The 27,005-nt window shown below is 42.7% G+C and overlaps 1 protein-coding gene across 1 annotated transcript in view; it reads left to right on the forward strand.

The window, feature by feature from the left end:
* LOC137371466 (protein diaphanous homolog 3-like) overlaps positions 1-27,005 on the forward strand; it is a 908,603-nt gene that overhangs the window by 48,786 nt on the left and 832,812 nt on the right. The window lies entirely within an intron of this gene.

Here is a 27,005-nt window from a genome sequence, read left to right on the forward strand (position 1 = left end):
TTTATTGAGTTCCAGTTAATTCTTTAGCGACTCCGGAATTGGATGTCTGTTAATGGTGGATTAATATTTGGTTTGAGTATGTGACAAAACAATATCAATTGGTTTGGAATAATTAAATGCTTTGTGTAAACAATTTCTTTAGGGCACTAATTTTAGATTCATGGTTCATCAATGTCAGTACTGCAGATGGCACCAGTATCCAGCTTGGATACTACATTAGCATCATGTGGTGACTAATATGTAGTGAATACACTGATACCTGTGACCAATGGGTTTGTGAACGAAGAATACTGTTGGAATACGTTGTTTGCAAATGATACTCTTCATACGTGGACATTTCTCTGCACCTCGCATCAGGGATAGACACTGGCTTTGATTGATTGAGGATCAGCCTCTGTTGAGATGTTTTGACATCAGCTATTCATGATTTCCCTCACTCATGCTGTAAACAAGAATAAACATATATGTGTCAGGGGCTTGTATTTATTTATTTATTGAATAAAATTTGCACTATTCCATTCAGTTTGTTGTTTTCTTCAGCAGCTAAGTTTGTTTTCTGCGCTGACTGGTTCAGAACTGTGACCTGATATAAAGATAACTGCATCAGTGAGGGGAGTACAAGATCTTTGCTATTTGTTTATTGCAGGTCTTGATCTATTGCTGAGATTTTGGGTCTATTTTCAGTGCACTTCTTTTAATCCCTGGGGAATGTCTGAGTATCTGGGTGTACTCTTCCTAGGGAAGTCATAAGTACTTAAACCTCCTTCTTCTGAATGGTATGAGCTGATATCTTGGGGACTGTACCAAAAATGTTAATTTCAAAGCTCATCGAGAACATTGCTGTGCTGTTCCAAACGCTTATCTTTGAACTCTTCCAGCTTATTCAGCTTGACAGTCTTGACACTAAGACAATCCCCATCCTTGACAGCAGCATGAAGTCAGTGAGACTACAGTGAAAAGTATGACTTTGTCGACACCACTAAGTCACTGCTTAATCCAGTGGTGAGATCTGGTGTGGACACCCATTCAAAGCTTAAGTGCCAGAAAAATAAAAACACCTTTTTTTTTAATATTCACTCATGGGTTATGGGCATCACTGGCTAGGTCAGCATTTATTTCCCATCCCTAATTGCCCTTGAGAAGGTGGTGTTGAGCTGCCTTCTTGAACCGCTTCAGTCCACGTGAGTTAGGTACACCCACAGTGCTGTTTGGAAGGGAATTGCAGGATTTTGACCCTGCGACGGTGAAGGAACGACGATATAGTTCCAAGTCCGGATGGTGTGTGACTTGGAGGGGAACTTGCAGGTGGTGGTGTTCTCATGCATTTGTTGCCTTTGTCCTTCTAGGTGGTAGAGGTCGCGGGTTTGGAAGGTGCCTTGGTGCATTGCTGCAGTGCATCTTGTAGATGGTACACACTGCTGCCACTGTGCGTCAGCGGTGGAGGGAGTGAATGTTTGTAGATGGGGTGCCAATCAAGCGGGCTGCTTTGTCCTGGATGGCGTCGAGCTTCTTGAGTGTTGTTGGAGCTGCACCTACCAGGCAAGTGGAGAGTATTCCATCACACTCCTGACTTGTGCCTTGTAGATGGTAGACAGGCTTTGGGGTGTCAGGAGGTGAGTTATTCGCCTCAGGATTCCTAGCCTCTGACCTGCTCTTGTAGCCGCTGTATTTATATGGCTACTCCAGTTCAGTTTCTGGTCAACGGTAACCCCTAGGATGTTGATAGTGGGGGATTCAGTGATGGTCATGTCATTGAATGTCAAGGGAAGATGGTTAGATTCTCTCTTGTTGGAGATGGTCATTGCCCGGCACTTGTGTGACGCGAATGTTATGTGCCGCTTATCAGCCCAAGCCCGAATGTTGTCCAGGTCTTACTGCTTTTCTGCACGGTCTGCTTCAGTGTCTGAGGAGTCGTGAATGGTGCTGCACATTGTGCAATCATCAGCGAACATCCCTACTTCTGACCTTTTTATGATTTAGTCATTGATGAAGCAGCTGAAGATGGTTGGGCCTCGGACATTTTAAAATTTTTATTTGGAGATACAGCACTGAAACAGGCCCTTCGGCCCACCAGGTCTGTGCCAACCATCAACCACCCATTTATACTAATCCTACATTAATCCCATATTCCTACCACATCCCCACTTTCCCTCAATTCCCCTACCACCTACCAACACTAGGGGCAATTTATAATGGCCAATTTACCTATCAACCTGCAAGTCTTTGGCTGTGGGAGGAAACCGGAGCAACTGGCGAAAACCCGGTCACAGGGAGAACTTGCAAACTCCGCACAGGCAGTACCCAGAATTGAACCCGGGTCGCTGGAACTGTGAGGCTGCACTGCTAACCACTGTGCCACCTGTGCCGACATGACACTGAGGAACTCCTGCAGTAATGACCTGGAGCTCAGATGATTGACCTCCAACAACCCCAACCATCTTCCTTTGTGCTAGGTATGACTCCAACCTGCAGAGAGCTTCCCCCAGATTCCCATTGACTTTAGTTTTGTTAGGGCTTCTTGATGCCATATTCGGTCGAATGCTGTCTTGATTTCAAGGGCAGTCACTCTCACCTCACATCTGGAGTTCAGCTCTTTTTTCCATGTTTGAACCAAGGCTGTAATGAGGTCAGGAGCCAAGTGGGCCTGGCGGAACCCAAACTGAGTGTCACTGAGCAGGTTATTTCTCAGCAAGTGCTGCTTGATGGCATTGTCAATGACCCCTTCATCACTTTGCTGATGATTGAGAGTAGACTGATGGGATGGTAATTGGCCGGGTTGGACTTGTTCTGCTGTTTGTGTACAGGACAGACCTGGGCAATTTTCCACATTGCAGGGTAGATGCCAGTGTTGTAGCTGTACTGGAACAGCTTGGCTAGGGGCGCGGCAAGTTCTGGAGCGCAGGTATTCAGTACTATTGCCGGAATATTATCAGGGCCCATAGCCTTTGCAGTATCCAGTGCCTTCAGTCGTTTCTTGATATCATGTGAAGTGAATCGAATTGGCTGAAGTCTGGCATCTGTGATGCTAGGGACTTCAGGAGGCGGCCGAGATGGATCACCAACTTGGCACTTCTGGCTGAAGATTGTTGCAAATGCTTCAGCCTTGTGTTTTGAACTGATGTGCTGGGCTCCCCCATCATTGAGGATGGGGATATTTGTGGACCCACCTCCTCCAGTTAGTTGTTTAATTATCCACCGCCATTCACGACTGAATGTGGCAGGACTGCAGAGCTTAGATCTGATCCATTGGGCATGGAATCGTTTAGCTCTGTCTATCGCATGCTGCTTATGCAGATTTGCACGCAAGTAGTCCTATGTTGTCGCTTCTCCAGGTTGACACCTCATTTTGAGGTATGCCTGGTGCTGCTCCTGACATGCCCTCCTGCACTCTTCGTTGAACCAGGGTTGGTTTCCTGGCTTGATGGTTATGGTAGAGTGTGGTGGGGGGCGGGTATGCTGGGCCATGAGGTTACAGATGGTGATTGAGTACTATTCTGCTGCTGCTGAAGGCCCACAGAGCCTCATGGATGCCCAGTTTTGCAGTGTTAGATCTGTTCGAAATCCATCCCATTTAGCACGGTGGTTGTGCCAAACAGCATGATGGAGGGTATCCTCAATGTGAAGGCGGGACTTCGTCTCCACAAAGACTGTGCGGTGGTCACTCCTGCCAATACTGTCATGGATAGGTGCATCTGCGGCAGGCAGATTGGTGAGGACGAGGTCAAGCAGGTTTTTCCCTCTTGGTTTCCTCACCGCCTGCCGCAGACCCAGTCTAACAGCTATGTCCTTTAGAGCTCGGTCAGTAGTGGTGCTATCTAGCCCCTCTTGGTGATGGACATTGAAGTCCCCCACCCAGAGTACATTCTGTGCCCTTGCCACCCGCTGAAGGAGGGCTGAAGGTGGTAATCAGCAGGATGTTTCTTTTTCCATGTTTGACCTGATGCCATGAGACTTTGAGTCCGGAGTGCCAGTGGGACAGGACATGCCCGGGGATGGTGATGGCAGTGTCTGGGACATTGTCTGTAAGGTATGATTCTGTGAGTATGACTATGTCAGGCTGTTGCTTGACTAGTCTGTGGGACAGCTCTCCCAACTTTGACACAAGCCCCCAGACGTTAGTAAGGAGGACTTTGCTGAGTCGACAAAGCTAGGTTTGCCGTTTGTCGTTTCCAGTGCCGAGGTCGATGCCGGGTGGTCCGTCCAGTTTCATTCCTTTTTATTGACTTCGTAGCAGTTGGATACAACTGAGTGACTTGCTAGGCCATTTCAGAGGGCATGTCATAGTCAACCACATTGCTGTGGGTCTGGAGTCACATGTAGGCCAGACCAGGTAAGGACAGCAGATTACCTTCCCTAAAGGACATTAGTGAACCAGGTGGGTTTTTACAACAATCGACAATGGTTTCATGGCTATCATTAGACTAGCTTTTAATTCCAGATTTATCAAGTGAATTCAAATTCCACCTTCTGCTCTGGTGGGATTTGAATCCTTGTCCTCAGTGCAATCCTGGGTCTGTGGGTTACTAGTCCAGTGGCAATACCACTATGCCACCGCCTCCGCTGTTCACAAAGAACCACAGGTTTGAAACATCACTATGCATACTGTCTCATTCCTGAGCAGTGAGATTCAGTGTAACCTTGGATAAATTTTTTTTGAAACTATTTTCTTGCTATTTCCTGGTTCCTTTTGAATGATGCATCATCTGTGGAATATAACCAGACTGCATGGAATTCTGCAACAATGTAATCAACTTCTGGAGAACCCCAACTGAATTCTAGTCAGAAAAGTCTGTTCAGGCTGATTGAGCTTCTTGTGACACATTGATCAGTGTTGTAAACTTATTTTTAATTCAAATGTAATGGCAATTTTTAGTGAACAAAAAAAAAAGCATGAAACAAATGATAATTAGAAATTACAGTCAAACATTAACTGAATCAATATTGCAATCAAATAGAAATTGCTTCAAGAAGAGCATTTTACATTAATTTAACAACTCTGCCACTTTGATATTAAAAACTGCTGAAATCCAAATTCCAAAGCACAGGAAAAAAATGTTAAAATAAAATAAATAAATTGGAGTCAGTATAAAATCCTGTTGAACATCCATTCAGTAAATCTGGTCAATAACTTGGTTAGCTGCCACCAAGTAAAAAGCAACAAATCAGAGCTGTGGGGATAGGGAATGTATGAATGAAAAACCAAGAAAGGAACTGGGAAATTGCCATTGACAAGCTACTAAGAATTTATAACCCATCCTGAATGACCAGTTGCTTCTCGAGCAGTGAAGAGAGTAACCAATTGTCATGTTAGGCCCCCACCTGCCAAGAATGAGGCACATTAATTTTGTCATGAACATTGATTTTAAACTGTTACTGGAGTGAAGAAGGGACTTGTTAAACAGAACAACTGTGGCTGGAAAAGACATTTGCATATTAACGGACAGTGATTGAAAGGACCAAGGACCATGCCCTGACACATTCAACCCACAATGGACCTTGATCATCAGATATTATGTGTAAGAGGAGCATTCCAGAGACTGTTCAGGTGATAAGACGTGGTCAGACCGGTTAGTCACATAACTTGGCAACCTGGGGTTTTCTGAATTGCTCCAACAGTTTGAACTGAGAGCGTGTCTGCTTGCTCCTGGACTGAGAAGATCTCTCCTGTCTGCTCTCATCTCTTTCTCACAAACCTCTGAATCCACTCAAGGCACATGAACCCCAAGAGAGAAAAGTCTCCTACAGCGAACAAGGGTTAAGAATAATTTTGGGCCCCAACAAAAAGCAAGATCTACCTACAATCAAGGACTTTACAGTGAGGATATTGCCTCAAACTTTTCCAGTTTGTTTTTCTTCTCTTTTCTGTCTCTATTTGCTTGTGTGTGTCGCATATGGATGCTAGCGTGGGTGCGTCGTGTATCCGTAGGCGTCAACGGAATTAGAGTTTAAGTTCAAGTTTAATAAATTTCAACTTTTCTTTAAAGCTAAGAAAACCTGTTTGTGCTTGTTTCTTTGCCTTATAATTGGAAAGCGGTGAACAAGGATTAAAATTAAACTCTGTTACGGTACGGCCAGGTGACTGCTGTGAGGGACCCCTAAACACCTTTCTCACCTGGTCGTAACACCAATCAAATGTCTCAAACTACATTTTGAAAATTGTTTTTGTCACCAACATTTTTCCCTTTGCTTACTGACTGCAGGATAAAATGAAGTTTTGAATGTAACAAACAAAAAGTGAAAAAACTTCTTTAAAAAACTGTAAACATGTCTTTTGTGACTTTGAGTACCTTCATTAACTCTTTCACATAGAGACTTCAGCCTCTCAAAATTGAGCTTCTAGCTGATTTTTTTTATTCCCAGAACTAACTATAGCAACAATTGTCTGAATGACCCAGTTGGTGCATGTGCATCAACACCATTCTCTCATAAAATTAGTAGGGTGTTCTGTCAGGCTGCAATAGCATTTTGACTTTTTCTTTGAAAACAAGCTGAAAAATATTCTTAACTGATTTAAGTACAGTTTTACCATTCTAATTCATTTTTATGGCAAGCAGAGCAACAGACACACAGAACCCAGTAAGGGTGGAAGGGGTGGGGTGAAAAAGAAAATGACATCTGGTCTTTGTTCTGTTCAGTTTAAGAATTTATTGTTCATCAAAAAGTTACTTTGTTTTCTCAGTGGACAAGTTGATTGTGACTTAGTTCATTGTTTTCCAAATAATTTGAAAACCACTGGAAGATGAATTTCATCATCTCATAGAATCTTATAGCATCCTGGAAGGATGCCATTTGGCCCATCCTGCCTCTGCCGGCTGTTGGGGAGAGCCATCCAATTCGTTCCCTTGTCTTATTCTTTCCTCAGCTCTACAAATTTTTCCTTTTAAAGTATATATCCAATCACTGTTGAAAGTTAGTATTAAATTCTCCTTCCACCACCCTTTCTGGTAGCGTACTACTAGATGATAACTCGCAAAAGATCAGGCCAGAATGTTTGCAAACATCTTAGCCAGAAGTTCTGAATGGATGACCCATTTCTGCCTCTTCCTGAGTTCACCGCCACCACAGATGCCAGTCTTCCGCTAAATTCAGTTAACTCTACGTAGTATCAACAAACAGCTGAGCGCACTGGTTACAGCAACAACAATGGGCTCTGACAACATTGTGGATGTCGTACTGAAGACCTGTGCTCCAGAACTAGCTGTGCCTTGAGCCAAGTTGTTCCAGTACAGCTGCAATGCTGGCATTTACCCAACAATATGGAAAATTGCCCAGCTATGTCCTGGCAAGATTGGATTTGTCTGGGTTTTTGGACATTCGTTGCCTATCAGTCCACTCTCCAATCATGGGCAAAATGATTAGAAGGCGTTGGCGACAGTGCTATCAAATGGCACTTATTCGGCAACAACCTGCTTACAGATGCTCAGTTTGGTTTCCGCCAGGACCAGTCAGCTCCAGACCCCATTAGACCCTTGGTCCAAACGTGAACTGAAGAGCTGATTCCAGAGGTGAGGTGAGACGAACTGCCCTTCACATGGTAGCATTTGACCGAGTGTGGCATTAAGGAGCCCTGGTAAAATGGAAGTCAGTGGGGATTGGGCGGGGAGGTGGGAGGCTCCACCTGTGAATTTGTACACAGTACAAAGGAAAATGGTTGTTGGAGACCAGTCAAGTCAGCCCCACGATATTGCTGCAGGAGTTCCTCAAGGCAGTGTTCTCGGCCCAACCATCTTCAGCTGCTTCATCAATGACCTTTCCCTCCATAAGGTCAGAAGTGGGAATGTTTGCTGGTGATTATACAGTGTTCAGTACCATTTGAAACTCCCCAGATGTTGAAGCAATCTGTGCTCGCATGCTGCAAAACCTGGATAGCATTCAGGCTTGGGATGATAAGTGGCAAGTATCATTTGTGCCACACAAGTGTCAGGTAATGACCTCTCCAACAAGAGACAATTTAACCACCTCCCCTTGACATCCAATGGCATTACCATTGTTGAATTCCCCCACCATCAACATCCTGGGAGTCCATTGACCAGAAACCTAACAGAACTAGCCGCATAAATACTGTGGTAATGAGAGCAGGTCAGAGACTGGGATTCTGTGGAGAATAACTCACCTCCTGACTCCTCAGAGCCTGTCCTCCATCGACAATGCACAAGTAAGGAGTGTGATTGCAGACTCTCTGCTTGCCTTGATGAATGCAGCTCCAACAACACTCAAGAAGCTGAACACCATCCAGGACAAGGCAGCAGGCTTGAATGGCACCCATCCTCCACCTTAAACATTCACCCCTTCCATCATTGGCCCAGAGTGGCAACAGTATGTACTGCAGGAACTGGCAAAGGCTCTTTCAGTGCGGCACCTTCCAAACCTGCAACCTCTACCTCCAAGAAGGACAAGGGCAGCAGGCACATAGGGAACACCATCACCTGCAAGTTCCTCTCCAAGTCACACAGCACCATGACGTGGAAATATATTGCCGCTCCTTCATTGTCGCTGGGTCGCAATCCTGGAGCTCCCTCCCTAACAGCACTGTGGGTGTACTTTCACCACATGACTGCAGGGCAACAAGAAGGTGGCTCACTAGCACCTTCTCGTAAGCAATTAGGGATGGGCAAAATATGCTGACCTTGCCGGGGGCACCCACATCCCATGAACAAATGAAGAAAATTCACATAAAAAAATTCTCCTCAGCTCCCCATGTTCATTTGCCAATTATGTTAAATCTGTGTCTTCTGGTTGCTGACTCTCCTGCCAGTGGAAACAGTTACTCCCTGACTACTCTTGTTCAGAATTCTAAAGGGTTTTAAACACTTGAAATGCATCTGCCCTTACACTGCTGTGCCCGAAGGAGAAGAATTCCAAGTTCACTAGTCTTCCTGCATGACTAAAGCTAATTCCTCATTCCTGGTACCATTCTAGAAATTTTTTTCTGCACCCTTTTTAAGGCCTTCCTGTCCTTCCACAGTGCAGTGCCCAGAATCCAGCTGAGGCTGAACCAATATATTACAAAGGTTTAGTATAACATCTTTACATGTATATTCCATGTATAAAGTCCATAATCTCTTTTTTTTTTAACAGCCATATCACTTTGTTCTGCCACCTTCAAAGATTTGTGCATGTGAACCTCTGGGTCTTTCTGTTGCTGCACCCACTTGAAAATTCTATCATTTAGTTTACATTGCCTATCTTCCTTCCTTTGGCAACCTCGGATGCATCCCACCCAGATGACTTTTTTCCTATTTTGAGGACTGCTAACCTTTTAAGTACATCCTCTTTATTTTTATGCTATTCAATTTCTCTGCAACCATCACCTGTACTGTGATATTGACAGCATGCTCTTCATCAATGCAAACAGATGCAAAGTACTTATTTAGTATTTCATCTATGCTCTCTGTCTCCACAAGAAGGTTTCATTTTTGGCCCTTAAATGCTCCCACCGTTCCTTTGACTATCCTTTTCTGAGTTTAAACAAGACTTTAGTGTTCCCTTTAATGTTACCTGCTAACCTTTTGCATACACTCTTAGCCATTCATTTCCTTTTTCAGTTCTCTTCACTTTCTGTACTCTGCTAGATTCTTTGCTGTATTATGAGTCTAACATTTATCATAAGCCTAATATAAAAGCAAAATACTGTAAATGCTGGAAATCTGAAACACAAACAAGAAATGCTGGAAATACTCAGTGGGTCTGGCAGCATCTGTGGAGAGAGAAGCAGAGTTAACATTTCAGGTCAGTGACCCTTCATCAGAACTGGCAAATGTTAGAAATGTAAAAGGTTTTAAGCAAGTAAAGCAGGGGGTGGGGCAAGAGATGACAAAAGAGAAGGTGTTGATAGGAAAAGGTCACAGAGAATAACTGACCAGAAGGTCATGGAACAAAGGTATTGGTATGTTAATGGTGTGCTGAAGGACAAAGCATTAGTACAGAGTGGGTGTGAATGGATAGAAAACTGAGCAGCCTGACCCCAAACACAAACATGAAAAAAACAGTGGGTAGGCATAGTGGAAACAAACTAAACAAGCTAAAATAAAATAAACACACAAAAAGTAAAAAGAAAAAAATAACTCAAAATAAAAATAAGAAGGGGGGCCTGTCATGCTCTGATTTTATTGAACTCAATGTTCAGTCCGGCAGGTTAACTTTCTCATACTTCTGAATGAATACTCATCAAGATAGAGTGAGCAAAAACCGACCAAAGAAATAGATCAACACGATGGCTTGGATAACTGGATCATAGGATCCTTTGGGCGAGAAATTCATTTGGTTAAGCTGCTGTGCAGGCCTACCTTGCTTCCATGAGGGCAGGCAGCACGGTGGGCTGCTACCTGTGTACCCCGTGCAGAGTTCTCCATTTAACATAAGAAATGGGAGATGGAGCAGGCTATTTTGCCCCTTGAGCCTGCTCCATCATTCAGCAAGATCATGACTGATCTACCTGAACTCCATCTCCCATGCTATCCCCATATCCCTCAATTCCCTTCGTATCCAAAAATCTATCGACTTCTGACTTGAATATACTCAATGTCTGAGCGTCCACAGCTCCATTGGGTAGAGAGTTCGAAAGATTCATAACTCTTTGAATGAAGAAATTTTTCCTCATCTCAGTCCTAAATGGCCAAGCCCTTATTCTGAGACAGTGACCATGTGTTCTAGGTTCTTCAGCCAGGGGAAACATATTTTCTCAGCATCTACCCTGTCAAGCGCCTTAAGAATTTAATAGGTTTCAATTAGATCACTACTTCTTCTAAAATCCACGGAATACAGGTCTATTCTGCTCAATCTCTTGTGGGACAAACCCCTAAACCCAGGAGCCAGTCTCGTGAACTTCTTTGCACTCCATCTGGGGCAGTTGCGTCTTTCCTTGAGTAAGGAGACTGAAACTGCACATAGTACTCCAGGTGTGGCCCCTGTATAATTGTAGTAAGACTTCTTTACTCTTCTCCTCCAACTCGTTTGTAACAAAAGCTGACATACCTTTTGCCTTTCTAATTGTTTGCTGTACCTGCATGTTTACTTTCTGTGCTTCATGTACGGTGACACCCAGGTCCCTCCTGAATGCAAACATTTCCCAGACTCGCCATTTAAAAGTATATTCTGCGTTTTTTATGTTTCTTACCAAAATGGATAACCACACTCTTGCCCACTCGCCCAACCTGTCTGTATCCCTCTGCAGCCTCTTGACATTCTCCTCACTGCTGACTTTCCCGTCTAACCTTGTATCTTCAGCAAGCTTGCATACGTTAGACTCAGGCCCCTTATCTAACTTATTAATATAGATTGTGAGTAGCTGAACTCCTTGGAGTTCCCTGCTAGTTACAGCCTGTCAACCCTGAAAATGTCCCATTTATTCCTACTTTTGTATTTCCTGTCAATTAACCAATCCTCAATCCACGCTAATATTACGAGTCCTAATTTTGTTTAATAACCTCTTGTGTGGCAACTTATTGAATGGTTTTTGAAAATACAAATACACTACATCCACTGGTTCCCTCTTATCCATTTTAATTGTTACACCCTCAAAAAATTCCAAGTGATTTGTAAAACGTGATTTCCCTTTCAAAAATCAATATTGATTCTGCTTATTCATATTATGATTTTCTAAGTGCCCTGTAACACGTTCCTAATAATAGAATATGTATTTTGCCTAATACAGGCCTATAGTTCCCCGTTTTCTCTTGTCCTCCTTTCTTAAGTAGTGGGTTATGTTTGCTAACTTCCTTGGCAACTGTTCTGCAGTGTAAAGAATTCTGGAAGATCAAAACCAGTGCATCCACGACCTCTGCAGCTACCTCACTGAAACTCTAGGGTGGAGGTTGTCAGGTCCAGCTGATTTGTCGTCAATTAGTCCCATTAATTTCTTCAATACTATTTCCTTATATTGATTTCTTTAAGTTCCCCATTCTTGCTCGGCCCTTGGTTCCCATTGTTTCTGGATATTTTTTGTGATTCCTACCATGAAGATAAATACAAAGTATTTGTTTAATGTCTCTGCCTTTTCCTTATTCTCTGTTATAATTTCACCTGTCTGCCTCTAATGAGTCCCTGTTTATTTTCACTAATTTCTTACTGTTTGCATACCTATAAAAAGATATACAATCTATTCTTGTGTCTTTTGCTGGTCTATTCTCACATTCCCTTTTCTCTTTTTTTTTTCTTTTCAATTTTTGGTCCTCTTGCTGAATTCTAAAAATCCTCCCAATCCTCAGGCTCACTACTCCTGTTGGCAGCATTATAAGCTTCTTCCTTCAATCTAATGGTATATCTTTAACTCCCCTTGTTAGCCATGGTTGAAAACTTTTTCTGTGGGTTTTTTTGTGCCTTAAAAGAATGCATTTATCTGTTTCAAACTATGTATTCTAGAAATGCTCGCCAGTGCTTGTCTATCGTCATATTTTTAAAAATAAAAGGAGGAAATGCTGAGCAGGTCTGGCAGCATCTGCGGAGAAAGAAACCGATTCAATGACCTTTTATCAAAACGTCGCATCTTTTCATGTTGTCTTCCAATCTATCTTCGCCATCTCACCTCTCAAAGCAACATAGCTTTGTTTAGATTTAAGACCCTAGTTTTGGGACTTGACTAAATCACTTGCATACTCAGCATAATATAATGATCACTCTTCTCTACAGTTCCCTTCGCTCGAAGATTATTCATGAATCCTTTCTCATTGCACAATGCCAAATCGAAAATAGCCTGGTCCCTCGTCAGTTCCTTGAGTGTCAGCTGTGGCTCATTTGGTAGCACTCTTGCCTTTGAATCACAAGCTTCCGGGTTCAGGTCCCACTCCAGGGCACTGATGTACCCAAGGGGCTTTTTTAAAAAATTTCAGGAGAGGGAGCTCTGTAATTGATTGCTGCAGAAACTATCTTCGAGAGCACCCTGCATGGAGAGGGCATGTAAACGGTAATTTCATTAATTATTATTTGCATGCAGCCAATTAAAAATGATCTTGACTACTCTAATGTTTCTTGGCAAGGAACTTACTCATCAAAAATTACAAGTTTGCAGTTGGAAAATTTGTAAGAAAGCATTGAGTGTATAAATTGTTTCTGCAGTTGCTTACTTCATATTTTAAATGAATTGCAAATTTTCTGTGGTCTAATTTAATTTTAAAAAATACAAGCTAAAATTGTTCAAAAATACTTCGTTCCATCTTTATTTTATTCAAGTGCTCCATTAGTCGATGGTTATTTTGTGGACTGCTGGTGGAAACATTTGTTAAATAAACTGCTTGTTTACCATAGGTTTATCCTTAATACCATAAATAGGATAGAACTGCAGTAAGTGCCTTCAGTCCTATCAATGACCTGTTACAGTGCTGAGCCAAAGCTCAGCACAGTGCTTGCAGGAACTGAGGATATTAATGGGCACTGCTGAGATTTTTTCTTGTACTATGACAGAAGAATAACAGTTGGATAAACAGTCACATTGGCAGAGACATCATGGTGTATGATTTGGGAATATGTTGAGGACAGGTGAAAATTAAGAAAAGGCTTAAAAAAATTTTTTTTGGTTTCCTTTTTGTGCTCAGGAAAGTGGGGCATAGCCATGTTGGGAATGCATTTTTCCCATTTTGTTCTGTTATGCCCAAGGTGGGAGGAGTGTGCTGTTAATTCAGTCCCACTTCTCCACAGTTCACAACATGTATTTAAATTTTCTCACTTACCTAAACAGTCAATCAGATATCTATTTTTTCCTCGAATAAAGCATACCAACCAGCTTTCTCTAATAACCAACAAAACTATCTGTTTATTATAAACCAAGCTTTAACAAATTGTTACAAGAGTTTTTTTTTATTGAAAGCTGAGAATTCTGTGTGTTTTTAAAAACTGAGTAAAAGGATTTCTCTGTGAATATTGAATGCTGAAACTTGGTATTTGAACTGAGTGGGACAGACTGCAAGACACCTATTTCTAAGCAACTTCGCAGGGGAATGACAGGTCACATGACTTGATTTTTCACGTTTCAGTTTCAGTTTTGCTTTGTGAAAGAGCAGAGAGCTGGGTAAACGGGATGCAGTGAATTCTCTGCTGTAACCTGCTTGGAGCAAATGAAATCTCGCTGGGACCGATTTGCAGACCAGAGAAAAAGAACTCTCCCTGAAAAGGAAGACTTGCATCTCTGGGAAATAAATTCTACTTTTGACGTGTGGTTGTGGTCTGACTGGGGTGAGAAAAAGACCCCTGGAGAGGGAAAAAGATGCTTGGAGAGAGATAAGACCCAGGAAAAGAGGAGTTGCTACCCTCTTTGGCAGAAGACTGCTTTGCAGAGAAGAAGCCTCTGCATTTCAAAGGTTGCCAATTCCTTTTGCCTCCGGTCTCTGAAGAATCTCTGCTTCAAGAGTGATTCTTGTTGCCGCTTGTGTTTTGGGAGATCCTGAAATCTCAAGAAAGCTTCTATTGCTAGACTGTGACTTCAAAACAAGCAGACCTGTTGCTGCACCCTTTGCTGAAAGACCTGTGTGACGCCTGCTGCAGACAAATTGCTTTGAAAGTCTACCGATCACAGATTACTCAACAACCTCACTTGGAGAGACTTATAGAGGCATCCGACTATTCGAATCTGGGACACCTCACCTAAACATCCCACCAGAAAATGATAATTGAATCATTTATTTTTTCCTTTTTATTTTTGAGAAACAGCTGTAAACCAAAACATCCCTTTTATCCGGTTAACCATTTTTTTAAAGGTATGTGTTTGCGCATGCGGTTAGGAAGAATAAGTTTTAATAGAGTCTTTTCACATATAGAGTTATCTCATTATTGTTTAAGACTTAGTTTATTAATAAATAGTTAATTTTGTTGTTTAAAGGAACCTGGTTTGGTGTACTTTATTCTGGGGGACAAATAGAATGTTTAATTTAATTTAATAGCGTGTTCTCCAGTAGGTGGGAAACTTTACTAATTATGCTGTGACCTGTGGAGTAGTGGGACTGAATTAACAGTGCATTACTCCGGCCTTGGTCGTAACACAATGATAAACATACACATGTATTGAAATATTAAAGCCCCTTATTTATCCTAGCTCTCTCACACGCACGCGTGCGTGCGCGCGGACACACACACACACATACACGACCAGTTAACTGAGGGGGGGGGAGGGATCTTTGTTTCCAGCTGTTTAAAAAGAAATAGAAGGAATAAAAAAAAACACTTATGCTGTTTTGGCGAGGTGTTCCAAAGGCAAATGGGTGACTGTCAATGGGATCTTCCAAGAACAGTTCTTTCCAGGTGCTGTTGTTGATCAGTCTGTGTAGGCTTTCCAATAGATACAGCACAGAAAGCTCCAGTTAGGCTTTACAGCAGGAAGCAGCAACAAGGATTTTCTTACGTCTTACAGCGATAATGTACCAGTAAAGGTTTCTTCAAATACAGGAGGAAATCGTAAACAAGAGAGAAAGATATCGGCTGTCTTCACCTGGCAGGCACGCAGCAATAGACTTTTTTTTAACAGTTCAAAATGAAACCAAAACTGTTCAGAAGCAAGTCGCATGAAGACCATAAATCTTCACAGAATCACAAGAATCATTACAGTGCAGAAGGAGGCCATTTGGCCCATCGTATCCACACCGGCTCTCTGAAAGAGCTACTCCCTCAGTTCCATTCCCCTGCTTTCTCCCCATAACCCTGCACATTCTTCCTTTTCATATAACTATCTAGTTCCCTTTTGAATGCTTCAACTGAACGTGCCTCCACCACATTCTCAGGCAATGCATTCCAGACCTGAACCACTCGCTGCGTGAAAAAGTTTTTTCTCATGTCACTTTTACTTCTCTTACCAAATACTTTAAATCTATGCCCTCTCATTCTCGATCCTTTCATGAGTGGGAGCAATTTCTCTCTACCTACTCTGTCCAGACACCTCATGATTTTGAATACCTCTATCAAATCACCTCTCAGCCTTCTCTTCTCCAAGGAAAACAGTCCTAACTTCTCCAATCTATCTTCAAAACTGAAACTCCTCATCCCTGGAACCATTCTCGTGAATCTTTTCTGTACTCTCTCCAGTGCCCTCAGGCCATTCCTGAAGTGCGGTGCCCAGAACTGGATGTAATACTCCAACTGAGGCCGAACTAGCGTCTTGAACAAGTTCAACATAACTTCCTTGCTCTTGTACTCTGTGCCCCTATTAATAAAGCCCAGGATACTGTATGCTTTATTAACTGCGCTCTCAACCTGCCCTGCCATCTTCAATGACTTATGCACATATACACCCAGGTCCCTCTGCTCCTGCACCCTTTAGAATTGTACCCTTTATTCTATATTGTCTCTCCATGTTCTTCCTACCAAACTGAATTACTTCACATTTCTCTGCATTGAACTTCATCTTCCACCTGTCTGCCCATTCTACCAACTTGTCTATGTCCTTTTGATGTTCTACACTATCCTCCTCACAGCTCACAATGCTTTCAAGTTTTGTATCATATGCAAACGTTGAAATTGTGCCCTATACAGCGAGGTCTAGGTCATTAATATATATTCGGAAAAGCAAGGATCCCAACACTGATCTCTGGGAACTTTACTACAAACCTTCCTCCAGCCTGAAAAACATCCCGTAACCACTGCTCTTTGTTTCCTGTCACTCAGCCAATTTTGTATCCATGTTGCAACTGTCCTTTTTATTTCATGAGCTACAAGTGTGCTCACAAGTCTATTGTGTGGCACTGTATCAGATGCCTTTTGCAAGTCCATGTACACCACATCAACAGCATTGCCCTCATCAACCCTCTCTGTTACCATCTCAAACCAACTCCAGCAAGTTGGCTAAACATTATTTTCCCTGAAGAAGTCCATGCTGACTTTCCTTAATTAACTGGCATTTGTTCATGTGACTATTGATTTTGTCCCGATTTTTATTTTTTCTAGAAGTTTTCCCACCACCGCTGTTAAACTGACTGGCCTGTAGTTGCTGGGCTTATCTTTGCGCCCTTTTTTGAACAAGGGTGTAACGTTTACAATTCTCCAGTCCTCTGGCACCACCCAGAGTCTAAGGAAGACAGGAAAATTATGGCCAGTGCTTCTGCGATTTCCACCCTCACTTCCTTCAGTCCTGGCCTGTCACTCCTTCGCAAGCATTTTTTCCCAAATCAAAAGCACAACCCATGCTGGGTTATTTGAACACGGGTACCTTCCAGTCTGTTTACATTTCACTCAGTCCCAAACCTTCTGTTGACCTTACTTTTTAAAAAAAATTAACACAAAATTCAGCAATCTCCAGATGAATCAATGTCCATGATTTAACTACAAGTTCTGTAAAACGTATTTTACAAAATAAAGAGAAGTCTCGTAACAGTTTGTCAGGCAAACCCCACCATCTGCCAAGACTGAGGCACACATGATTTTGCCACATGAACATAAAAACTTAAAATTGCAAGCCCCTGGCTGGAAGGACATTTGCCTAGTACCTGACAGTGTTGTAACAAAGGAACCAATACGCAGTAGAGACCTGGTCAAACCAGTGAGTCACGTGACCAGCTCCTGGCCAACTAGGGGAGCTTTAAATTGGAAAAACAAATTTTGATCTCAGCACGCTGTGTGCTCCTGGAACTTAAGCAAGAATTACAGCCTCTTCTGTCTGCCTGCTCCCATCTCCTTCCCATGGAACTGAATCTTGTGAAAACATGTGAAACTCAAAGACAGGAAAGTCTCCTACGTGAACAAGGTTTAAGAAGACTGGGTGCCGATGAAAGCAAGACTACTTACAAAAGGACTAAACCCTGAGCTGGAAACACCGTAACAAGATATTGCCTCAAACTGATCCATCTTATCTTTTCTTCTCTTTTCTGTCCCTATCCTGTCCCTATCTGCATGTGTATATCGCGTGTGCATGCTAGCATGGGCGTGTCATATATCTGTAGGTGTGAACCGTATTAGAGTTTAAGATGAAATAAATTTCATCTTTTTTTCTTCAAACCAAAGAAAGCCTGTTTGTGCTCATTTCTTTGCCTTATAACTGGAAAGCTGTGAACAAGAATTCACAAAGGGGGAACTCAAAACACAGCGTGTTTAAAATTAAACCCTGTTAAAATAAGACCAGGTGAAGATAGTAACAGACCCCAAGACACCTTTCTCACCTGGCCGTAACAACTTTGACTAGTTGACTTCTCCAGGTTGTGTGTGAAAGAACTTGTATTTAGAGAGCACTTTTCATAACCTCAGGACATCCCAAAGTATTTTTAAACCAATGGAGTACTTTTGAAGTGCAGTCACTATTGTCATGTAGGGAAATGCTGCAACCAATTTGTATACCGTCAGATTCCACTAACAGCAATCAGATAAAAGATGATTCTTTTTTGTGATGTTTGTTGAGGATTAAAGATTAATGAGGATACCAGAAGATATCCACTGCTTTTGTTTTAATAATTCCACGGAATCTATCATATGGGATCTTGCTTTAATGTCGCATTTGCAGGACAGAACCTTCGACAGTGCAGCACTTTCTCAGTATGGCATTGAAATTTCAGCCTAGATTATGTGTTCAAGTCTCTGGAGTGGGACTTTAGAACCATACAAGTTTGAGGTAAACCTGTGCATTGCTGCAACAAGGTGGCCAAACCGAGTTTTGGAAATAAAGCTTTTACTATAAACTATTGTTCTGTTTCAATTTCCTTCTGGCTTACCTGAAGAGGGTTGACAAATTGGTTTGAGATTTTGTTCAACAGTGCTCCCACTTGACTGTGAGCTTTCAAAAAATGGACACATGTGAAGCTGTCGTATGTCTGGTTTGTACATTTAGGAACATGAAGAAAAAAATCCATTTATATCGGCCCTTTCATGACCTCAGGATGTCCCAAGGCTCTCTACAGCCAGTGAAGTACGTATTAAGTGTAGCCACTGTTGCAATGCAGGAGACACAGGAAAAGTCGTGGACCGTTCCGCACTTTGTGCCTGTTCTGTCATTCAATTATACTATGTATCTTAACTCCTTTTAGTGTTGGAATAAAACTAATAATATAAATATCTGGTGGGCAACTTTGCTCCCCTCACAAAAACTAAACAAGTCAACATTTTTATGATGCGGTGGGTGAGTATATTAACTCTGCACTGAAGTTGTGAAATGTGCTTGCTGGATGAATTCCTGTTCATTGTTATTGCCTACTTCTGTCTGTTTGGCTTCCTATTTTTCATGCATCAATCGTGTTTCGTTTTGGCTCTCACATGTCAGGCATCACGCGTGTAAAGGTGCATATTGCTTAGAACTTAGCTCAAATTTCAGGTTCATGAAATAGTAATGAATCACAGCTACAGAAATAGGGAGCAAAGAATCAAGCTTCAAGAAAGTGGGTGGGGAAAGGTACAATGAGTAACAACTAATGACTTATTAAAACAATGAAAATATTGAATAATTAGCAATATCCATCAATAAAAGAAACGAGGAATCAGTAAGATTACTCTAATTTTTTAAAAACCTTGTTGATTGCCATTTTGATTTCTGAAGTTTGGTGAGGGTGAGGTGGACATGAGGCTTGACGTCTCATCGACAACAAAGTGCAACATTGTCAAAAAACTTGTGTTAATTTAGCTGGATTTATGTCTATAATCGGCATAAAATATTTCAAGACGCATGAGGCCTGTGCCTCTGACAATCCAAGGTCTTGATACCTTGGACTTCCCACAGTAATCACTGTATGCAAAAAGGTGCAACGAAAGAATAGGCTACATTCCCAGCAAGCATTTGTGCCTGGTTATGTGCAGGGAACACATCACTGTACAGCCTTCTGGACTCAACATTGAGCTCAACAATTTTAGGTTGTACCTTCTGCCCCCATTTTGATTCCTTGTTTTCTTTCCTGTATTTTTTTTTTCTTCCCTTTTTTCTGTTTTTTTTAGCCTTTGGGTGGCAGCTATTCATGATCCTGCCATTCACACCTCGTCTAGATACATCTTTTGTTTGTTTACTTGTTACATTACAACTCCCTTGGGCCTGGGTCCTTGAACCCTTTTGTCATTTTACTTTTCCTGCTCCTTCACCCGATCACAGACCTTCCCTTTTATTGCTTTACCCCACCCTTCCTCCTTTTACTTGCTCAAAACCTATTACATTTCTAACTTTTCACAGTTTGTTCAAAGATCATAGACCTGAAACATTAACTCTATTTCTCTCTTCACAGATGCTGCCTGGCCTGCTGAGTATTTCCAGCATTTTCTGATTTTATGTTTATTAATTCAATTGTATCCTTCCTGCAGTGGGTGAAAAATGCTTCTCTTTTTTCTGAAAAGAAATGTTTTGTTTGCTCCAGCATTCCATTTTGCCCACTCTTTGACAATTGTTGGCAGCAGTACAGGCCACTTCAATTTCATGGAAGGAGCAGGATTTCCCCAAGTATGAGTGACAGATGGCACGTAGTGGTCATGTCTGCTCCTTTGATCAATTCAAACACTTTCAACAAAGGGAAAGGATTCCACTTGTTCAATGCACACTTTTATTGGTCAAGCATTTCTGCTTTACTGCTTGCTTCCCTGGCAGCAGCCATTGATGCTCTCATCGTAAGAAGCTCCACAATGGTGGCACTTAGGATCTAGAAAGGCTGAATTCTGAGTGGCTGCTGGGAAGTCAAGGCATACCTGATGACAGCAATGCAGTGATCCAGAACACCAGGTGAGCACCCATAAAATGAGGCCCTTTCAGCTATCAGAATTATCATGAAAGCCGTCAGTTTGGCCTGTTGAAGGTGTGCATCAGATTTCTGGATCATTGTGGTGGTCCGCTGCAATGTAGTTCCAATGGTGGAATGCCTGCTGTGCAAGTTTGTTATAAATGGATCTCCTCAATTCGGCCTGAGGAGGAGGACCTCCCAGTGGAAAGGGCATTATTGAATCATAGAAACTTGAAGTACAGAAAGATCTTTGAAAGAGTGGCCATGCTTAGTCCCATACCCCCATTTTTGTTAGTAATGCTGTAGTTCTTCAATATCAAGTATCTGTCCAACAACTCTTTTAAAATTATTTATGGAATCGACTTCCATCACCTTTTCAGGTAGTGTTCCAGATCCTGACAGCTCGAGTGAAAATAATTCTCCTCTTCTTCCCTATAGATCTTTTGCCAGTGATTTTGAATCTCTGACTTCTGATTATTGACCCACTCACCAGAGTGACTAGTTTTTCTCGAGCTACTCTGTCAAATCCATTCATCATCGTGAAAACTCAATTAGGTCACTTCCTTAGCCTCTTTTTTTATTTATTTCATGGGATGTGGGCATCGCTAGCAAGGCCGCCATTTGTTGCCCATCCCTAACAGCCTTTGAGATTGTGGCTGCTTTCTTGAACCTCAGTCGTCTATCTGGTGCAGGAACACCCACAGTGCTACTAGGGAAGGAGTCCAGGATTTTGATCCAGCAACAGTGAAGGAACGGTGATATATTTCCAAGTCAGGCTCGTGTGTGGCTTGGAGGGGAACTTGCAGATGGTCGTGTTCCTATGCATCTGCTGCCCTTGTCCTTCTAGGTGGTAGAGGTCGCGGGTTTGGAAGGTGCTGTCGAAGGATCCTTGGTGAGTTGCTGCAGTGCATCTTATATATGGTGCACACTGCTGCCACTGTGTGTCAATGGTGAAGGGAGTGAATGTTGAAGGTGGTGGATAGGGTGCCGATCAAGTGAGCTGCTTTGTCCTGGATGTTGTCGAGCTTCCTGAGTATTGCTGGAGCTGCAGCCATCCAAACAAGTGGAGTGTATTCCATCACACTCCTGACTTCTGTCTTGTAGATTGTGGACAGGCTTTGGGGAGTTGGGAGGTGGGTTACTCACTGTTGAATGTAAAGGGGAGATGGTTAGATTCTCTCTCGTTGGAGGTTGTCATTGCCCAGCAATTGTGTGGTGCGAATGTTACTGGCCACTTATCAACCCAAGCCTGGATGTTGTGCAGGTCTCGTTGCTGACTGTTCAGTATCTGAGGAGTTGGAAATGGTACTGAACATTGTATAGTCATGAGCAAACATCTCCACTTCTGACCTTATGATGGCTGGAAGGTCATGGATGAAGCAGCTGAAGATGGTTGGGCCCGGGATACTACCCTGAGGAACACCTGCAGCAATGTCCTGGGGCTGAGATGATTTGCTTCCAACAACCACAACCATCTTCCTTTGTGCTGGGTATGACTCCAACCAGTGAAGAGTTTTCCCCCGATTCCCATTGATTTCAATTTGGCTGGGGCTCCTTGATGCCACACTCGCTCAAATGCTGCCTTGATATCCAGGGCTATCACTCTCACCTCACTTCTTGTTCAGATCTTTTGACCATGTTTGGACAAAGAGTGTAATGAGGTCTGGAGCTGAGTGGCCCTGGTGGAACCCAAACCGAGCTTTAGTGAGCAGGCTATTGCTCTTTAAGTGGATCTTGATCGCACACTCGATGACCTCTTCCATCACTTTGCTGATGATCGAGCGTAGACTGATGGGGTGGTAATTGATCGAATTGGATTTGTCTTGCTTTTTGTGGATAGGACAGACCTGGACAATTTTCCACTTTGTTGGGTAGATGCCTGTGTTGTAGCTGTACTGGAACAGCTTGTCTTGGGGCACGGCTAGTTCTGCAGCACAGGTCTTCCAGTCCTCCTGCTGGGATGTTGTGAGGACCTAAAGCCTTTGCAATATCTAGTGCCTTCAGCCATTTCTTTAAATCATGTTGAGTGAATCGAATTGGCTGAAGACTGGCATCTGTGATGCTGGGGACCACAGGTGAAGGCCAAGATGGATCATCCACTCGGCACTTCTGGCTGAAGATAGTTGCAAATTCTAAAGCCTTCTCTTTTGCATTGGTGTGTTGGGCTTCCCCCATCGTTCTGGATGAGGATATTTGTGGAGCCTCCTTGACCTGTTATTTGTTTGTCATGAAGACGTGCTATGTCGACTGATATTTTTTTTAAGCCATCAGTTGGCGACCTTAATTAAGCTTCAAAAAGAAAGCAGGAGACAAAGAACTTGAATTAAACTTTTAAAAAGAAAGCAGCTTAAATGGCCAGTGCAATTTGCATTGAAATATATCTCTCATATCAAGGTATCGAAGGGGAGACGAATGTCTGGTTAATCTACCACCAGAACAATGGTTTATGAATTTTGAACGAGCTACCTGCCTTCCATCCATTAACAAGACATTTGAAGCCACCTTGAAACATTAACACTGGTGGAGACGAACCTCAAGGGGTGAACATTGAAACAATGGGACCCAAGAGAGAGATTGGAATTCTTTGACTTGAAATAATTAAGATGCAAAAGAGAGAATACACTGGACAATCATGTGACAGTCTCTCTATCTGTGTGAAAACTTACAGTTTCTTTTCGCTACAGCAGACAAGCACCTGAGTTTGACCAGTGCAGGACTGAAGTGGGTGTCTGTCTGTCTGTACCGCTCTCTCGCTCTTGCATTCACTTGCTCGCTGTCTGTAAGTTTGAACCCTGCCTGCAGGCTGCAAAACATCCAAGTCCATCATTGCTGCAGACAGAGACCCTGGGGAGAAACCATCTACATCTCTGTCTCCAAGAAAACCCTAAACCAGGTGGCTACCTCAACCAGCCAGAAACTTCAGGACCACTAGCTCAACTGGATTACCAGACTCCACACACTGTATATTCTTTTATTTGTTCTGGACTCTAATGCAATCCATCTATTATCCTTCATTCTGTAACCTATTTGTGGGTGTGTGTAAGTTGAAGCTCAGTTTATTATTTTACTTAGATCGGGTTATGGTTTTGAGTACAATAAACTAAACTGTTTCTTGTTTAAACATGAGAACACCTGTCCGATTTGTTTCTTTTATGATCAGATCACATAAAAGGGTTAAACGCTCACTGAACTGGTAAACCTATCTACTGTTTAAAAGCAATAAATCTTGTTGCGGTCCAACAGGGAGAGTGACAAAAGGGGAGCCTTTCGACCCCTCCCCACCTGATTGTAGCATGTTTAATTGTCCTCCACCTTCCATGGCTCAATGTGGCAGGACTGCAGAGCTTTGATCTGATCCATTGGTTGTGGGATTGCTTAGCTTTGTTTATTGCATGTTGCTTCTGCTGTTTGGCATGCAAGAGGTCCTGTGTTGTCGCTTCACCAGGTTGATACCTCATTTTTAGATATGCATGGTGTTGCTCCTGGCATGCTGTCCTCATTGAACCAGGGTTGATCCCCTGACTTGATGGTAATGGTAGAGTGAAGGATATGCCAGGTCATGAGTTTACAAATTGTGGTTGAATACAACTTTGCTGCTGCTGATGGTCCACAGTGCCTCAATGATGCCCACTTTTGAGCTGCCAGATCTGTTCTGAATCAATCCCATTTAGCACTATGGTGATGCCACACAACACGATGGAGGGTATCCTCAGTGTTATGATGGGATTTTGTTTTCACAAGGATTGTGTGGTGGTCACTGCTACCAATTCTGTCATGGATAGATGCATCTGCAACACGTAAATTGATGAAGACAAGATTGAGGAGGTTTTTCCTTGTTGGTTCCCTCATCACCTGCTGCAGGCCCAGTCTGACAGATATGTCCTTCAGAGCTCTGTCAGTAGTGGTGCTATGGAGCCATCTTGGTGATGAACATTGAAGTCCCCCACCCAGCGTACATTCTGTGCCCTTGCCACCTTCAGTACTTCTTCCAAGTGATGTTCAACATGGAGAAGTACTGATTAATCAGCAGAGGGAGGGCGGTAGGTGATATGCAGCAGGAGGTTTCCTTGCCCACGTTTGACCTGACTCAATGAGACTTTATAGGGTCCAGAGTCAATGTTGACCACTTCCAGGGCAACGTACTCCCAACGATATAACATTGTGTTGCTACCTCTGGTGCTTCTGTCCTGTGGTGGGACAAGATATACCGAGTGATGGCGGTGTCTGGGACATTGGACGTCAGGTATGCTTCTGTGAATCTGACTGTGTGAGGACAGCTCTCCCAATTTCGACGCAAGGCCCCCAGATGTTCGCAAGGAGGGCTTTGCAGGGTCATCAGGGCTGGATTTGCCATTGTCATTTCCAGTGCCTAGGTCGATGCTGGGTATTCCGTTTGGTTTTGTTCATTTTCAACTTTTGGGTAGCTGTTTTGTCCACTGTCTTTCCATATTAATCCACCCGAAATGCATCACTTCACACTTATCCACAGTGAACTCCATCTGTTGTGCTTCTGCCCATTTCACCATCCTCTCTGTAATCCTGAAGCCTATAACTATCCTCATCACTACCTATTACTTTGTCAAATTTTGTATCCTTTGCAAACTTTCTTATGCTGCTCCCTACATCAGAGTCTCGATCACTTATAAAAATTGAGAAGAATAATGGTTTCAAAACTGACCCTTTGAAGACATCACTGCAAATCATCACCCAATCTGAAGAACATCCATCCACCAGCATCCTTCATTTCCTGTCACTGAGCCAATGCCATATCCATGCACCCACTTTCCCCTTCATTCTGCTGGTTTTCAGCATCTGAATAAGCCTCCTATGTGGCACTTTGTTGAATGCCTTCCGAAAATCCGTATGTGTACAACAACTACTGCACTTCCTTGATCAACCTTCTCTGTTAGCTCATTAAAGAATTTAAATTGGTTAGACAAACATGATTTTCCTTTCCATGGTGGCTCTCCTTGATTAATACATGCCTTTCAAAATGAAAGATCATTTTGTCCCTGGCAAAGGTTTCCAATAATTTCTCCACCACTTATGTTAGACTGGTTTATTCCTCTCACCTTTCTTGCTAGTGGCATAACGTGAGCAACCCTCCAGTCCTCTGACATTTGTCAGAGGAGGAGCAGCAAGACCCTGAGGGGATTCAAGTGAACAATCCATTGTGAGCTTCAAGAGCCAGTCATGCACATTTGATATAGGAGACCTTTGCTCTAGAATCATGAAAGAGTTAGTTTAATGCGACACTACACGCATCTTATGATCTCTGTGGATAGATAATTTAACAATAACTGAGTTGCCTTCCTCATTTTTAATTATCTTGTCTTTTAAAATCCAGTTTGACTGATACTATTGCAAGGGCTAGTTTGACACCAAGATAGGCAAAAAATGTTTTTTTATTTGTTGTGTAAAGAAGTATCTTAGACCTAGTAGGGACTATCCCAACCCTCACCGTACAAAAAGAAGTGTGTATTGCTGAAAATAGAGACGTTTTGCCGTAGCTTTTCGTCTCGCACTCATCAAGACAAATCGCAAGAATGACAATGTAAGGGAAGCAACAAATTTATACTTTGAGAAGAGAGTGCTGATTGGTTGGCAAGTGGAGTCTGGTCGAGGTGTTGCCATGAAGAATGCACCAGTTGGTGGTGACTGACAGTTGACTGCCAAGCTTTGTTTGAAATTTAAACCAGGCAGCTTGACTCTGGTCAAGGCATTGCCCTGAGGAATGAGCCAATGAATGGCTGTCACTTGTTGTTTAGCTGAAGCAGGCACAATGTGTGTACATGTTCTTTCTGTCTGCAAAGAACAGGCCCCTGTGTATGAATATATATAGTTTCCAGTACGCGCAAATGCGTCATACTGTGAGCCAGACTGACAATTCTAAAATGGTTGTCAGTGTAATTCTTAGCACACTGAGGGTTATTTAGCAGATGTTGTTCAATTGCAAAATCACACCTAATGTTGAACACTGTGTTTTGAGTTTTGCAAGCACGGCTGGTTGGGTATGGTCTGTACCTTGTCCATTGCGAACAGTGGGATGTATATGTTGTTTGATACAATCTGCCAGTCTTTGGGACACGCAGCCTATGTATATAGCTATATATATATTAGCATCACACTGGCATTGAAATCATATATCGTATTACTCATTTATGTGATTGGCAGAACATCTTTTTGGCTTGATGGCAGCATCCTGTTCGTGGCGAACACCACACGTGTTGCCACTGCATAGTAGCAGCGTGAAACAGCTAGCTTCACCTGTTGCTCAAATTTTTGGGAAACAGTACCCTTCCAGCCTGTGATTGCAAAACTCAAAACACAGTGTCCAACATTAGATGTGAATCCACGATTGGACACCATTTGCTAAATAATCCTCTGTGTGCTAAGTATTCTGACAACCAA

The sequence above is a fragment of the Heterodontus francisci genome, chromosome 6 (assembly GCF_036365525.1).
Source record: "Heterodontus francisci isolate sHetFra1 chromosome 6, sHetFra1.hap1, whole genome shotgun sequence".
Taxonomy (NCBI): Eukaryota; Metazoa; Chordata; class Chondrichthyes; order Heterodontiformes; family Heterodontidae; genus Heterodontus; species Heterodontus francisci.